Source organism: Anabrus simplex, chromosome 3, assembly GCF_040414725.1.
Source record: "Anabrus simplex isolate iqAnaSimp1 chromosome 3, ASM4041472v1, whole genome shotgun sequence".
NCBI lineage: Eukaryota > Metazoa > Arthropoda > Insecta > Orthoptera > Tettigoniidae > Anabrus > Anabrus simplex.
In genome coordinates, this window is record NC_090267.1 from 133,903,756 (window position 1) to 133,920,889 (window position 17,134).

General features: G+C 41.2%; 2 protein-coding genes across 5 annotated transcripts in view; one reads left to right on the plus strand and one right to left on the minus strand.

Annotated features, from left to right (window-relative positions):
* The window catches only part of LOC136866071 (uncharacterized), a 215,096-nt gene that overhangs the window by 78,981 nt on the left and 118,981 nt on the right, over window positions 1-17,134 (minus strand). The window lies entirely within an intron of this gene.
* Window positions 2,360-17,134, plus strand: part of xit (ALG6/ALG8 family glucosyltransferase xit) — a 221,739-nt gene continuing 206,964 nt past the window's right edge. Inside the window, exon 1 of the mRNA XM_067142719.2 lies at window positions 2,360-2,494. The gene's annotated coding sequence lies outside the window, so the exon portion shown is untranslated. The remainder of the gene's footprint in view (window positions 2,495-17,134) is intronic.

Genomic DNA, 17,134 nt, shown 5'->3' on the forward strand with positions numbered 1-17,134 from the left:
TCCATGAAAATAGCAGGCCACTATGCCTAATGATAGTCAAATTTTAGATTGGAACATTTGTTTATAATGGCGGGCACCCTGGCCTAGAGCCAAACACAATAGGGTAGGAGACTTTCGAACAAAACTGCAAGATCCCTTGCCTTCTGCAAGACAAATCGAGAAGTGAATTATTCATTAAAATGGTAGGCCCTCCTTACTAATGCCAGTTACACAGGAGTTGGAGAAGGACACTATTCCTACTGCCAAGCAGTCAAAGTCGGTGTAGGGAGTACTGATTACAATAGCAGACACACCCTTTCACGATCGCTACAAATCGACATCAATGAATATATATAGATGGACATACGAAAGTATATGCATGTTTACAATATTGCAGACCCTCATTTACAGATTGACTGCTGCTAAACGGTACGTCATAGTGACAAAGGATTGTACCGTAAGGCGCAGTATTTAGCGATCTAAATGACTGGTCCTATGATATTTTCTCGCATCTCATCTATTCATGGGTCAGATTGAGTCAGAAACGTTGAATAGGTTGAAATTTGTGTAGGATTATCTTACATTGCATTACTTTTCGGATAATTATGTGACATAGCATTTGGCTCACGTATGGGTACTGGGTGGGCCAATGTTCGTGTAGAGTTTGATCATACTGTCTTTACTGTAAGTGATTGAAAGTATGAATTATATAGGTAAAGAGTCCAAATTTACTTAAAATCGAGAAATAGAGACGAATCTAACGTATAAGCGATACAGATACGACAAAAAGTCATAAGACCAAGGCCGAAGATCACTCCTAATTCAACGAAGATTGTGCCATCTGTTATGTGATAGGACTTCCCGTTTACGATTAACGAAGGTCTGCACCATCATTAAAATTGCTTCCATATTTCGATATTCTTCGGGGATAAAAAATGAAAAAATTAAAGATCTGTGAAGTTTTTCGTTCGTTACAGGCTGAGACGTATAATTTTGCCAAATTTCAATTTTCTTGCTTGTCTGGCAGATTATGCTGCAATCTGGATTTTGGGTGAGGGGGTAAAAATTATGACTTTCAGGAAATTAAACCAAAAAATATGTAGACGATCATTATTACCCCTCAAACGGGTATCTGTACGAAAATTTCACCAAAATAATCAATGTTCATGCACACACAGTCGTTACGATTTTATTTATATATATAGATAAGGAATCTGCTCCACGTACAACACATTCTGGCTACGTCCGCTGGACTTTAACCTGCAAAACCAACCGTTCATGATGTCTCACTTATTAATCCTCCTGTCGAAAAATTCACATGAGAACAAAAGTTTTAGAAATGGGTTTCCATTAAGGATTGTAGATTTCGATTAATTTCGGATGTGCATATTTTGAGGAAGTACAAAATCACGGTTCCGGTTTCGGATAAACCCCCAATAAATTTAGGTATTCAGAAATAATATTGGCCCTAAAACCTACACAAGGACAGGTGGATTATAAATATAAAGTTTGGTAGAAATATATTCAGTAGTTTTCAAGTTATAAAAAGTCATACAATCAAACCGACAAACAGACACCAAAGTTAAGAAATATGCAGATGGTCATTATTACAACTGAAACGGATAACTGTACGGAAATTCCGCCCAAATAGCCAATGTATAGACAGACGGTCGTTGCGATTATATTTATATAGATGACAGATAAGCATGGGCCCGTTTGAATGTGCAAACCTTCATTTCGAGATTTACTGCTCCTAAACGGTACATCATAAGAACAAACGGTTTGCACCCTCAGACGTCCTTTTTATCGCTCTACATGTTTGGTGTTAAAACATTTTCTCGTAACTCACATTGTACCATTCTGTTAATTATAATAATGGATATTTAACGCTGATAAAATAATGCGCAGCAGGACGCTAACTGCAAAGGCGTGATGCTATACCAAGCGCGGGAACTGAAGGGGATTCCCGAGGTAAGGCGTGGTCATGTGTGACGAAGAAAGAATATGTGAGGAAGAAAGAAAGAGAGATGGGATTTTGTCTGGGGGAGAGACCTGCCATCTTAACAGAGATTTTCAGCGGGAACAGACAGGCTCACCACATTACGGAAATTGAGTCGTAATTCCTATATTTGAAGGTTTTACAGGAAAGTAAAAGGATGGAAATCAGTGCCAGAGTTTTACGAAGCCATAGGTACATCAAAGTCTATTAACATATAATCGAATAAATAACTACGTGGGAGGCCGACTGCCGTGAGAAAATATTTCGAGGCCACATGCCAATCTCAAGTTGTTTCCCGGGACTTCCCAGCGCATCGCGTGGGTTCCTGGATTCTATAAGAGCAGAGAAAGGTGGAAGGAGGTGTTCAGTCCATGATAAGATCGCTGTCCGTGTGCATCGCGTCTCTGCTGATATTCGCGCCAGAAACCTTTGTCTAAGACAAAGATTGTGACTAATAAGTGTTGTGGCGATAATTTGATTCAGTAGCTTCGAGATTTGTGAATTCCCGGTAGCAATGTAAGTAAATGACCATATGTAGACGTGTGCAGTGAGACCGCGAGTGTTTTAGTATTTGACGCGAAGAGTGCTACCTGTGTAGACTTTCATTATGAGGCGATGAGAGAGGACTGGCGATGGGCGAAGGAACGCCAATAACAATAAGCTAGGATAGTTGGTATTATTCCGGTCAGATGTAGAAGACTAGATTAGTGGAGCAGGAATAGTAAAGTCAGTTTCGAGATTCCAGATATCCAGGACTGATTCCCATGTCAAAGGGAATAAATAGATCGGGAGGTGGTGTGCTGTGAATAAATTGAGTCTTTCATTTTAGTGAAGAGCGGTGAGGTGTGCAGGAGACTGGTGTTACGAACTGCCGTCCACGACCCCAAGAAGACGACCAACGGGCTACCCAGGCGGAAGAAGACGTCATGAACATGGAACACTGGAAGACTGGACCTAAGGGATCGGTCTGGGACTACGCTGCCGCCATGACTGCTTAAGCATTCACAGTCAACCCGGACGGTGAGGAAGAGGTCTCCAAGATGAGAGATAAGTGAACTATAATTAATATATATATATATATGTAGGGTCGGGGGGTTGTTATGCAGAAATACGGTGATTAATTTGTAAATATAGTAGGGAATATGATTACGGCCCATTAGGCCATTTATTGAGGTATTTTCTTTATATATTTTAGGGTAAGGCATATACATTTTTATTTTATTTTTATAGAAAGCAAGGATTAAGGTAGTTTAAATGATAGTGTTGCTGTACACATAGTCGTAGGGAAGCTTAATTACGAGCTTAGATCAATGTGTCTTAGTGCCCGGCATCTGACGATATCTGCTTGTAATTATGGGTTATTAATGATAGAGTACCATTATGTTGGGAAGGGAATCTGTCTGCATAATGTAGAGCACGCATGCTGTCCGGATTGAAATGTTTTACTTCATGTTCGTATTGTGTTTGATCAACTGTGTGTGGGATGAAACTACACTGTTGGCTATGTCACGAATATGTGCGACCCCTCATACTCTGCCTAGAAAAGGTTTGAACCCTAGACTTGAGGGTTAATAGGAACACGTCGCATTGGGTTGACGGCGAGGTTGATGTGTATAACAGAGTGTAATTCTCCATATGGTATAATCGAGACCCGGGGTGGTCTGTCACGGGTGTTGGACAGTTAAAGAAATGTATGTGATTCCTCACTCATTATGTGGCGATCTTCGTCATGTGTAGAAAAAAGGTTGAAGCAAGAGCAGAGCTCTGCACGCTTGGAAACTAGGCTATGTTTTTATTTTTTGTTTGTTGTGAGGGTGCGTTTCACGGCCAAGTCTTGGAGGTCGTTTCCCCTGCCCGCACAGCAGGGAGCCTCGCCGCCATTTTTAAATGGACGGTGGTGTGAGGAATTCTTTCTCGCAGGCGAGACAGGCATGCGACGGCGGTTTCATTCATTCATTCATTCTTTCTTTCTCTCTTATTTTCTTTATTTTGTTTGTTAATTGTGTGTGTTAGGTAGTAACTGGGCACTAAGGAAACTAGCTTAATCTGTACATTTTGTAAATATAACGTTTGTTTTAATGGACCTTGGTTCATATCCATAAAATATATATTTCATGCGAGATTAGAAAGGATATGCCTGTAGTCGTAGGTTCAAACTTACTATTTTGTTGTGTGCATTTTACCAAATATGAGTGGGGACCTTTTTTTGTGGCTTTATTTCTGCAGGACAATTTCTCACCCTGGCATCATATACTCTATTTGTAGGTACAGCGATGCTGTTCCGTGTAAGGACACATTTGTTTCTTTGGTTCACTTATCGTCTCCCGCACGACATCAACCAGCTAGTGTATATTTTTTTATGTTTATCTTTGGATTTATGATGTGAGCCTTTGGGGCATCTATTTTAGCACTATTAGTGCAATCAATTGTAATATAAAAGAAAAGAAAATGTTGGTTTAAGAATACACAACTTTGGCTCAAAATGTTAGTAAATGCGTTTGTGTTCCTCATTTCGTAAGCATACGTATAGAACAATTTTTTTTATCTCCCTACTCTCGTTCGCAAGAACCCTGTAAACGACCTTTTCCTGCCGACTGCAGTTGGGCTGGCGCATTCATCAAATAAGAGGTAAGGTAAGATCGACCATGCAGTGTTGTTTATGCCCTATAGGGTACAACATATTTATGGGTTCGATTGAGTTACGATATTTGAATGGGGTGAAATTTGGGTACATTTTCATCATTTTACATTATTTTTTACAAACTTATGTGAAAGCTAGAATCATGAAATTGGGTTCTCATATAGCCATTGGTCGTGTCAATGTGCGTGCCAAATTCGATGACTCCACCTTTCCTATAAGTGTGTCAAACTAAGTAATACACGTGTAAAAAGCACAAAATTTACGAACCATCGAAATATATAGCCAAATCTACCCTATAAGGGAAAGAGAGAGAGACGACAAAATATCACAAGACCAAAGTTGTAGATCACTCGAAATTGAACGAAGATCGTGCCATCCGTTTTGTGATAGGACTTACCGTTTAGCCGCGAAATACCTCGAAACGAAGGTCTGCACCGTCATTAAATTGCCTATATTTCGATATTATTGGCATAAAAAGTCAAATATTTAAAGATCTTGGAAGTTTTCCGTAGGTTACCGACTAAAACGTATAAATTCGCTTAATTTCAATTATTCAGTTCGTGTGGCAGATTGTGAAGCAATCTTGATTTTGGGCGAGGGGGGGGGGTAAAATTTAGGACTTCCAGGAAACTATAGCTAAAAAATATGCAGGTGGACATTATTACCCCTTAAACGGAAAGCTGTACGAAAATTTCGCCAAAATAGTCAATGCACAGACACACGGTCGTTACGATATGATGTATCTAGATAGATAAGGAATCTGCTACACGTATAACACCTTTTGGGCTATGTCCGCTAGACTTAGCCTGAAAACCGACCTTTCATGTTATCTCCCTTATTAATCCTCCAGTTGGAAAATGCATGTGAGAAAAAGAAATTAGAATTGGATTTCCAAACAGTTTGATCGATTTCCAGTCAGGTTGGTCTTGTACTTTATTTATTGTGGGAGAGTAAAAATCACCATTTCGGTCCCCTATAAAACCCCAGTCCATTCCGGGAATTTGAAATGGTATAAACCTTAAAACCTACCCTTGGAGTGGTGGATGCTAAATATAAAGTTTGGTTCAAATATCTCAGTAGTTTTCAAGTTGTAAGAAATACGCTTTACGCGCACCCGCTCATGCGTTAAGTCCGGTGGGACTTGTACCGAACGGTCCGTTAATGATATCTCCGTAATTAATCCTGGTATCGAAATGAAGCACATGAGAAAAAAAGGTTTAGAAATTAAATTCCATTAAGGCAGGTAGATTTCCATTAAGTTTGGTTGTGTATATTTTGAGGGAGTGCAAAATCACGGTTTCGGTTTCGTATAAACCCCCAATTAGTTCAGGGATTTAGAAACGATATTTGCCCTAAAACCTACCCAAGGACAGGTGGATTCTAAATATGAAGTTTGGTGGAAATATATCCAGTAGTTTTCAAGTTATAGAAGGACAGACAAACAAACAGACAAACAAACAGACAAACAGACACCAAAGCTAAAAATGATGCAGATGGTCATTATTACACCTGAAACGGGTAACTGTACGGAAATTTCGCCAAAATAATCAATGTACAATCACACGGTCGTTACGATTTTATTTATGTAGTTGATCAGGCAAATGACTGCCTGCTGTCATTTCTTGATGGATACAGTACTTTTGCACCCATCTCTTGGCACAGGCCAGAGTAAAGTGTAGCTTCCACCAAAGTCCCAGTCAACATCCATGGCTGTGACAATATGGAAGTTGCTGGGGTATGAGTAGTGCTGAGTAATGACATTCAGAGCATGACTAGTGCATCTGAGTGTTATGAAAGGTGCTGCTCATAGGGTCAGTTGTGCTGCAATAGTACTTTCTGACCCAGTGAGGAAAGCAATGGCAAACTACCTCACTCCTCATCTTGCCTAGTACGCCTCATTTTGGTGCTGCCATTGGTTTTGGGGGTTTCCTTATAACCGCATAACCTTTGGTGGTGCTATTTGAGGATCCAACCAGCCTGTGGGCTGATGACCTAACAGACAGACAGGCAAATGTGTTACATTTTTGCTCGTCGTGTGAAACTCTTCAGGGCAGTAAAATTCACGTCGAGAAACTGTAAAAATGCGAAGTTTAAATAATGTTTTAACATTCTTTGAGATGGTGTTCAAACTGAGTAAAAGTACAAAGGTGACAACGATAATGTAGTCGTGGTGAATGCCTTAATTTCGAATATCGCATGAGTTCAGAATTATTTGTCGAAATAATAATAATAATAATAATAATAATAATAATAATAATAATAATAATAATAATAATTTAGCAGGATAAACTTTTCCATATTCAAAGTGTATTTAACAGATATGTTGAGTAAGATTTGCGTTCATCTCGAAATCCAGTGGAGTTTGATAAAGTTGTATTTATTCATGGGAAGTTAATTTTTGTGTCACCATGTTGTCGGTGATATAGGAAATCACGGTGTGTTATTGTATTCTTAAGGTCCGAAAGATGGAGTAAAAATAAATGAATAGATCATTATAAATTTGTTCGTCACGGGAGTATTGAGATTTGAAAAAGTTTGAAACAGGAAGAAATGGATAGTGCCGGAATGATATGTTGAGATAATAGTTGTGTAGATGTGGAAGGCATAGGAAGCCTGTATTTCATGTGTGATGCCGCCGTGATAGGCGATGAAGAAGAATTTTTGAGACAGGCTATATTTGTCAATGCGAAGAATTTTTGAGACAGGCTGTATATCAAAATGTGATATTTCTGAGGCAGGCTGTAGTGAGATTCCGCTAACAGTCCAGAACAGCTGACCGTGTGAAGGTTGGTTCGAAATGAGTGCTCTGTGACGCACATTATGATTTCAAGTTAAGATCTCCCAGTGAAAAACAATTTCTGTAGAAGATTGTAGCTCTTAGCAGTTAAGTCCAAGTGACGATTTATGTAAAGTCAGCATAATGAATATTATAGTATGCGACCTCAAGGGTAGAAGAGCATTCTGAATACACGGTTGGTGTTATTTGACTGTATTAAAAAATTTCCACTCAGTAAATTTCATATATTACAAGACGATAAAATTGTCATTAATTCGGAAACATTGTGGGATGAGATATTAGACGTTATTAATGCTTTAGTTTGGCTGTGTAGACTTATTGATTTTCGATTCATTGGATAGTTTATGGATATGAATGTTTGGAATAGTGAGATGGTAGACGATTTTGGGCCTCACCCAAGAATCACAGTGTGGATCTTGGCGATGGTGATGATTACTGTTTTGGCGATATTCATGGAATGTTAGCCGTGTGTTGAAATTCATTATTATTTTTCCAAACTTCATTGCGTATGTCGAGATCGTGTTTGAGTTGTGGATTGTTTGCTACGCGTTATTTATTTTCAATTTCACGTTTTATTAACAAGATAGGGACTTAGTTGCATTTCCCGACTTGCGTTCAGCCTGTGGAAAGATTCATTGTGTGCTATAGTTTCGACGAGGTTTACAGCTAAATATCAGAGAATGTGTTTGAAGTTACGATTTTCGCCTGACATCCTAGAGGATGCGTCGACGTCCCAGTTTACGCTCGACGATAAATTTAGGAAGGTGTGTACATAGATGTTAGTGTTAGGGTGTGTAGACATTAGGTAGGCCCGGCGATAGGTTTAGGGTGTCTTCTGTATATATTCAAGTCTTAGATTAGGTGTTTTTGCGACGTGACTTGAACGATGGTAGTGTCTACAGTAGTGTATGCAATGCGAAGAGTGTTAGCGAAGTAATATTGAGGCCATGTTTCGGCACAGTCCTTACCAGCTGGTAGGTGTTTACATAAGATTATGGAACCACTAGTGGCATGAACGTGAGGGTTGTCCAATATTGGATACTGAGCTAACAGTTATTGAGTATTTACTGCTGTTTGCCACGCGCGTTTGGGTTCAGTGAGCTTTAGTATTTTATTTATTTTCGGACTTAATTGTTTCGTCGTTCAGACGTCCGATTGCTTTGATAGTGTGCGTGTTGACACTCAGCTTATTTATGTGAGACTTGAGTTACGAATGCGGGTTCAATTCGTCAGCTGGGAATATATTTTATTTTCAATGTTTCGTTCATTTTTATAATAGTTGATTGTGGTCGATCAATAACTTTGTAGTTAGTTTGTTGGGACAAACAATAAGTAGATGGATCTATAATGGTAGTCGTAGTTGTAAAGGAAAGAATTCCCTATATTTTTTTATTTTATTTTAGCATGTGGACTTGTAATTTTATTTAACTTAACGTAACCGTTTCTAATCTGAAAGTTGGTTTCATAAGAATATTTTTCAAGTGATGTACCACTTTTTCTTTAACTTCAGTGTTTGGCATTTCTTCTAAATGCATGATAAGTAAGTGTTTCCTGCATTTCGCAGTTTTGTTCCTTCAGAACGACGTAACGTAAGATCTTCTCGGATCGAGTTGTTGTTGGTTCCTTCTGAACAGCTGTTTGGGGGATGCACGTTTCAGCATCGGGATTATTCTATAACTTAAGGGTGTCACGAGATGGCAATACATGGTGGAATTTTATTTTTAATTATGAATGCTGCTGTTAACTTGTAGTGAACACCATGCTTTCCAATAGTATCTCGCAACCTATCCAAAGCAACTGACAGTCAATTTGGTTTGATTAAGGGTCCATTTGGCGGGTGTTCCCATATCCGACAGTGTATGTGACTGGTGGATAACCTTAATTAAAAGTAAATCTGGAATTCTACTTGTTGAAGGTCAGATTTTCCACGGATCGTGTGGATTAATTCTCAGTTATCGTTTGGATCAATAGGTGGCCGATTTTCAGGTTTTCTTTCACTTTTCTAGTTTTCGCTGTCCACTAATCTGTGATATTTCTACATTTCTCCGAAGAAAGTTCTTCGATAAATGTAACTAATAAAACTCAGGCAATGCAATGTGACTGTTTGAAACATTAAATAAATTTTTTAATTAAATGTTTTGATGAGTGTTTTTATAAAAATAAATTTTTGCATTTCATTAATTCAATAAAAGTTAGTAAGCACATATTTGCTCCTCATTTCAAGTAGTTAGGCTCTCTTCTGAACCCCATCGTTTGGTTAAGATCGTGACCGAAATATTCCCGCTACGACCCCAAGATTTAAGAGTTCGATATTGCTCTACTGCAGCAGCTGTGGCCGACCAGCGATGGAATGGTAAGTTAAAGGGTTCAATACATTGACGACTAACATGCCTCCCAGCGTTCAGTCTGCGGCTGCATGTGAATTAACTGAACGCCTCCAGAGTTCTCTATTTGCAAACTGAAAATATGATATTTAAATATCAGTCCAGCGTGACGAATGGTCGTCAGAATAAAGTTTATCAAAACTAGGTGCAATATCAGGTATGACAGTTCCAAGTTCTTTCGCAATACTTAATTTTAATGATACTTGCTACTCGAAGTTTTTGTACAATATTTAGTACTGAATGATACTACGACCTTATTGTTGTCAAATAAGGAAAGTCTGTCTCACATAACAACTACTAAAATGTTTCCATTCCTCCCCTGAAGGGGGAGGCGGGCCTCTTAGACGGTGACGCTGTCTCTCAGGCCGGGAGATCGGTGAAGGAGATATTTGGAGAAGTTGAGGGTGTACAGCCCCAGCCTTTGCCTGGTGCGAAAATAGGAAACCACGGAAAACCATCTTCAGGGCTGCCGACAGTGGGTTTCGAACCTACTATCTCCCGTATACTGGATACTGGCCGCACTTAAGCGGCTGCAGCTATCGAGCTCGGTGTAAAAGTAGTTTATGGTACGTAAAACTAATACAACTCTATTTATGTATTTATTTATGTTATATCTACTGTGGATTCTTTATCTGATTCTTTTAGGCCAGTTTTAATTTTTATATGCAGAAAAAACTGAGCGGGTTGGCCGTGCGGTTAGGGGCGCGCAGCTGTGAGCTTGCATTCGGGAGATAGTGGGTTCGAACCCCACTATCGGCAGCCTTGAAGATGGTTGTCGATGGTTTCCCATTTCTGCATCAGGAAAAGGTTGTCTGGGGCTGTACCTTAGTTGAGGTCACGGCCGCTTCCTTCCCACTCCTAGCCCTTTCCTATTTCAACGTTGCCATAAGACCTATCTGTGTCGGTGCGACATAAAACAACTTTTAAAAAATCTGTAGGAAAGTTTGCTAGGCACTCCATTATAGCAATCTGCATCTCTAGGGGTGCGCCTCACATTTTGATAAACATTGCCTTACACGTTTCGATGGAGATGGAAGAGAAATACAGTATTACCTGCCAGCCCTGCAGTGGTGAACGGACTAATAGTTTTGCATGGAAATGTGTGAATATGTAGCCGAGTTCAAATGCGACTAAAATACCTCATTTCCTTTCTCTCATCCATCACAATTCTGGACTGTGATTGTGTTATTTTGCTACACTTCAGTTGTGCTTACATTTCTGTGTGTGATATTGTTATTTGTTTAGTAATAGTTTCACATGTGGAATAGTAGGCAAGGTAAGGGTTATTCTGCCCTAAGGCAGGTCCGAGCCTCCGCAGAGGTGTTCCTGAGCCGGAGTTTACGTGCGGTAGGGTGGCCAGTTCCTTTCCGCTCCTCCATTCCCTTACCACCCCCCCCCCCACCACCACCAACAGCGCGTAGCAACCCATCCAACTCCTGACCACGCCCGATGTTGCTTAATTTCGGAGATCTCACGGGATCCGGTGTTTCAACACGGCTACGGCCGTTGGCTGTATAATAGTAAACACTAAATAAATAAATTGCTATAGATTTTCTTAAAGAAACGCCGAGGTATCGGATTTTTTTCCGCTGAGATCTCTAACGTGCCTCCGATTTCAACTGGAATCAAACTTGCTATCTTGGGTAGAGAAGGACAACGACTAACTGACTAAGCTACTGGGTTTGGCATTTTTATAAACTGAATGGAGGAAATGAGCAGTATTTGTTGAGAGAGCTCATGAAAAACGGCATTTTTATAAGTGTGTCAGTATTTTTGTCTTATTGATCAAAGTAGGGCATACGCGAAAAATATGAGACAACCGCGCATACTTTTACCATGCAAGGTGGCTGCTTGGCACGGGCCGCATAGCTGTAAGGTCGCGTTTTGGAGATGGTGAGTTCGAACCCTACCAACGGAAACCTAAATATGGTTCTCCGTGGTTTCCCATTTTGATGCCAGCAAAGGCTGGGACTGTACTTTAAATTAAGACAACAATCGTTCTGAGTTGGTATGATGTTAAACCACTAACAGAAAAAAATGCTCCTATTTCCTTTATCACAACGCACCCTGATGTTAGGCAAGGCACAAGCGAGAATAGTGCTGTTCTATTGAATAGTCGATTCAAATTGTCTGTAGCCAACTTCTGCATTTTTGGTTTAGGGATGTCGCCAGTACAAGTGAAACAAGAGCTTTAATTTATTTAGACCAGTTTTAATTTTTATCTGTAGGTAAGTTTGCAGGGCCGTCCATTACAGCAATCCCTTTCCGCCTGGTAACAAAAGTTATAAAAATATAAATGTGAAGAAAACGTGGTTAATTTAAATATATACACGTAGGAGAACGAATATTTTTATTGTGAAAATTGTGACATTTGTTATATTTGAGACGATTTGAGGAGTCAGGTTATTGTCAGCAGAAGCTGAAGGTACCGAATTTCAAATAATATTTGCTTATGCATGTTTTGAATAAGCAAAAGTATGCCATTTGTCGTGTAAAATATTTGTAATGGCTTTACGTCGCACCGACACAGATAGCGCCCAAGAGTGCTGTGATTTTCTCTCTAAATGACGTGAGGTCTGACGTGTTGCAAGAAATTGGATGGGGTGGGATGTCTTAGTTTACTCCCATTATCGTCGAACGTAAAACCAGAAAATATTCTTCTGCTTCGGTCTCTTCAGAGTTCTCTGAGTGGCAAAATCATTTGGTGTTTTCAATGTTATCAAAAGGCTCTTGAATGACTTCTTCATATTCTCTGGAAGAATTTTAACATTTTCACAAAGATGAACTATGGTTATGAAATATATATTTAATTTATTACAATTTTACAATTTTTTACTTCAAACCGACAAAGTTAGGCCTTACGGCTACGATGGGAGAGGAAAAGGCTTGGAGCGGGAATGCAGTTTCCGTGGACTTAATTAAGGTACAGTCCCAGCGTTCGGCTGGTGTGAAAATGGGAAATCAAAAAAAAATCTTCTTCAGGGCTTCTGACTGTGGCGTTCGAATTCACTATCATCTAAATGCGAGTTGAAAGCTACGTGAACCAAACCGCGCAGCCACTCGCTCGGTTGGAAAAAAAAATGGAGGACGCTTTGATGAAGGAACATCTTTCTTACGTACGTAACATTTATTTGATAACCACACAAGAAAATATTCCGAACTTCGGAGGAAACTGAATTAATTTTGACTGCATTATTATGGCCTAACATTGTATTCTGTCGACCCGGTGCGTGTTCAATAACCCCTCCTACATACCTAGAAAGCCGGGCACCACTAGTTTTAGATTCTTTAGTTATGTGTTTGCATGAGTGTTATAAACGTTAGCGAGCTTCAGAAATAATGTTGTAAAAGAACAAATGGGCTGCAGCGAAGCGCAACCTGTTATTAACATAGGCCCTAATGTTATTTCGCTGTTAGTTCCAGAAGATCTGATAGGTAAAATAATGGGATTATCATTCCCTCTTACCGTTAATGGCGGGAGAAAGGGAAATAATTTCAGCCCTTCAAAGAAAGAGAAAGTCGATGAAATATTTTGCCATTTGTTTCACGATAAATAACAGCGGAGAGGATTCGTCGTGCTGACCACGTTTCAGGTCGTAATCTACAGGCCTTAGGGCTAAGCAGCGGACGGCCATGGGGCCTTAGTGTCATGGGGTTAAAAATCGGTTTTATGTCTCACCAACTCAGACAAATCTTATAGTGACGATAGGATGAAACAGGGCTAGGACTGGAAGGAAGAGGCAATTGTATTAATTAAATTACAGTCCCAGCATTTGCCTCGTGCCAAAATGGGAAACAATGGGTGAGTTGGCCGTGCGGTTAGGGTCGCGCAGCTGTGAGCTTGCATTCGGGAGATAGTGGGTTCGAACCCCACTGTCGACAGCCCTGAATATGCTTTTCAGTAGTTTCCCATTTTCACACCAGGCAAATGCTGGTGCTGTACCTTAATTAAGGCCACTGCCGCTTCCTTTCAACTCCTAGACCTTTCCTATCCTATCATCGCCATACGACCTATCTGTGTCAGTGCGACGTAAAGCAAATAGCAAAAAAAAAATGGGAAAAAATCTTCAGGGTTGCTAACAGTGGGGTTCGAACCCACCGTCTCCTGAATGCAAGCTAACAGCTGGACGGTCAGAACTGCGCAGCCGTCTCGCTGGTTGGTCGAACAAAGGACGTGAATAAAGACTTCTTAACCACCGAAATTTAATATCATCAATGCTAGGAGAAAATAAGAGGTCAGACAGGAAAGATGAAAGAGATAAGTCAGGCACAAGGAAGTGGAAACAAAACGCTGGCAGATAAACTTGTGTACCTATTGTAACCAGCCAAACGTTTAACGCTACTCAGCCGTGACGTCGTCTACGTAATACATATTGTTTTCTTATTTGTTGGAACTCACGTTTTACCTTTAAATGTTTTACATCCAACTAACGAGACACTTACGTTTGTGTTCCCGACCACTTCCTTGTTACAAACTCTTGACTGACCTTCGAGACATGAAGGTGTAGTTTCCACATTTTTTATTGCGAGTTCATTCAAATACCAAATATACTTTTATCTTCGTAAGTACAGAACTAATAATGCATTTTACTTTGAGGATCTCTACTTCAGTCCACAAGAGTATGTGATATGCTTTAGACTAATATTCCCAAGGGAAAATAATGATATTAGATGGTGGGAAAAAAAGACTTAATGGAATTGGCTAATATGAAGCTATTTTCAATGGCCGTAGTCCATTAAACTCAACTACAGTATACCATTGTTCCAAAAATGCAAGTCTTCTGAAGACTTCTCTTCTTATAGTTTGCTTTACGTCGCACCGACACAGACAGATCTTACAGCGACGATGTGATAGGAAAGGGCTGGGAGTGGGGAGGAAGCGGCCGCGGCCTTAATTAAGGTACAGACCCAGCATTTGCCTGGTGTAAAAATGAGAAACCACGGGAAAACATCTTCAGGGCTGCTGACAGTGGGGTTCGAACCAACTATCTCCCGAATTCAAGCTCACAGCTGCGCACCCCTAACCGCACGGGCAACTTGCCAAATTTTCCGAATGAATAGCCATTGCTAATTACAGGAGACAAGAGACTAACAGAATGAGGTTCTTACTAAAGAAAGGAATTTCACAGAATGCAAACCGTTGAGACCTACCCGCAGACGTTCTTGGAATAATACACTAGTGTCCAAAAGTTTTTTTTTTGGCTAGGGGCTTTACGTCGCACCGACACAGATATGTGTTATGGCAGTGATGGGATAGGAAAGGCCTAGGAGTTGGAAGGAAGCGGCCATGGCCTTAAGGTACAGCCCCAGCATTTGCCTGGTGTGAAAATGAGAAATCACGGAAAACCATCTACAGAGCTGCAGACAGTGGGATTCGAACCCACTATCTCCCGGATGCAAGCTCACAGTCGCGGACCCCTACCCGCACGGCCAAGTCGCCCGGTGTCCAGAAGTTAAGCATAAGTTACGAGTAAGCAGGGCAACAGGAAATAGACCGCAAATCGCACGACATATGCACCTACCAACCTTACTTGTGCGCTCTGTATAGGAAAAGTGTTCCCTGCTTTGATTAGTGGCGTAACCGCAAGGTAAACACAGCCGGTGCCTACGTCCCATATTCCCTCAGTCGTGTTTGCCCTGTTATAGTGTGCGGGACAACATAATGGCAAAACGACGCCATTTGGATCCCGCTTTGCAGGGTAGAATACTCGGTCGCCTGGAAGCAGGCTAGACGCAGAACGAAGTCGCCGTATCCTTCAGTGTGCCACAAAGTGTCATTTCCAGGCTTTGGAGACGATTTCGAGACACAGGAGATGTTAGTCGTAGGCCAGTACCAGGTGGACCAAGGGTAACCACCCCACAGCAGGACCGATATCTGGCCTTAACCGCTCGACGAAATCGGAGTGCACCTGCAAGACAATTGTCGGCGGAGGTTGCAGCCATCTCAGTGGTTGCCGTTTCCCGGCAAACTGTGTACCGGAGGCTCAGAACAGCAGGGCTGTTTGCCCGACGTCCAGCGGTGTGCGTACCGCACAGAGACGGGCCCGTTTACTGTGGAGCCGTCAAAATCGAAACTGGGCCATGAATGAATGGAGGCATGTGCTCTTCACAGATGAATCCCACTCCAGTTTGCAGAACGATTCCCTTCGCACATTAATCTAGAGGAAACCGGGTAACCGTTACAACCACAGGAACATCGTGGAACGGGACCAGTATGGTGGTGGTGGCGTCATGGTAGGAGCGGCATCATGGTGAATGGCCGTACGGACCTGCACATCTTCATGGGTGGTCCGAGGAACACTGTTAACGCTCGGAGATACAGGGATGAGGTACTAAGACTACATGTTCGACTCTTCAGAGGTGCGGTTGGTCCAGACTACCTCTTAATGGACGATAATACTCGACCGCACCGCGCTGCTCTGGTGGGTGAATTTCTGGCTGGGGAAGACATTCATCGCATGGGCTGGCCAGCGAGGTCTGCGGATCTGAATCCTATAGAACATGTCTGAAATGCATTGGGGAGGCGAATTGCATCCCGTCAGCCTTCACCAAGGACCCTCCAAGACCTTCGCATTGCCCTTTCGGAGGAATGGGATCGACTGCCAGAAGAGCTCTTGGACCATCTGATAGAGAGCATGCCACGTCGCTGCGAAGCGGGTGTGGCGTTTAGGGGTAACCATACACCATATTAACAGCATATTTTATTGTGGAAGACATTGCTAAGTTTTGTTAGTTGTCAAAGGTGAACCTTAGCTATCAGAACCTTTCTGACACTGTTTTTTTTTTTTTTTTTTTTTGACAATTTGTGTGACATGGTGTGTGATTCAGCTTCTGTTTGTTCAGCAATCCGTCTGACATTCGTATCAGGCGGTATAGCCTCGTTTAGTGATTATACTTAATTTTTGGACACTAGTGTAGAAAGAATACGTAATGTTGAAATACCTCCAGGCTTTCCGTTGACAATGTATTTCAGTTCTATTAGGTACGGCTATACCTATTTCAGGTTGTCATTTCCGAGCAGTTATTTTTCTTGGTGTTGTTGCTGCTGTGATTGTTTTAAGAGGAAGTGCATCTGGGCAACCATCCTCTAGTGACACTAATCAGAAGGAAAGTGGAAGAGGTCAGACACTTCGAAAAATGAAGGTATCGGCAAAAGAAAGGGAAGGGCCATGAAAGACTCCCTAGGCCTCGGGAACCTAACACCGTCGGGGTCAGAAAAGAACAAGAGTTAACCAAGGGAAGTTGGATAGGGAAGATGAAGGTGAGGAGCCTGACACAAGTAAGTGAAAGCAGTTAGGGGAACCGTAGTCTCCAACCCACGCCTCTTACGGCAG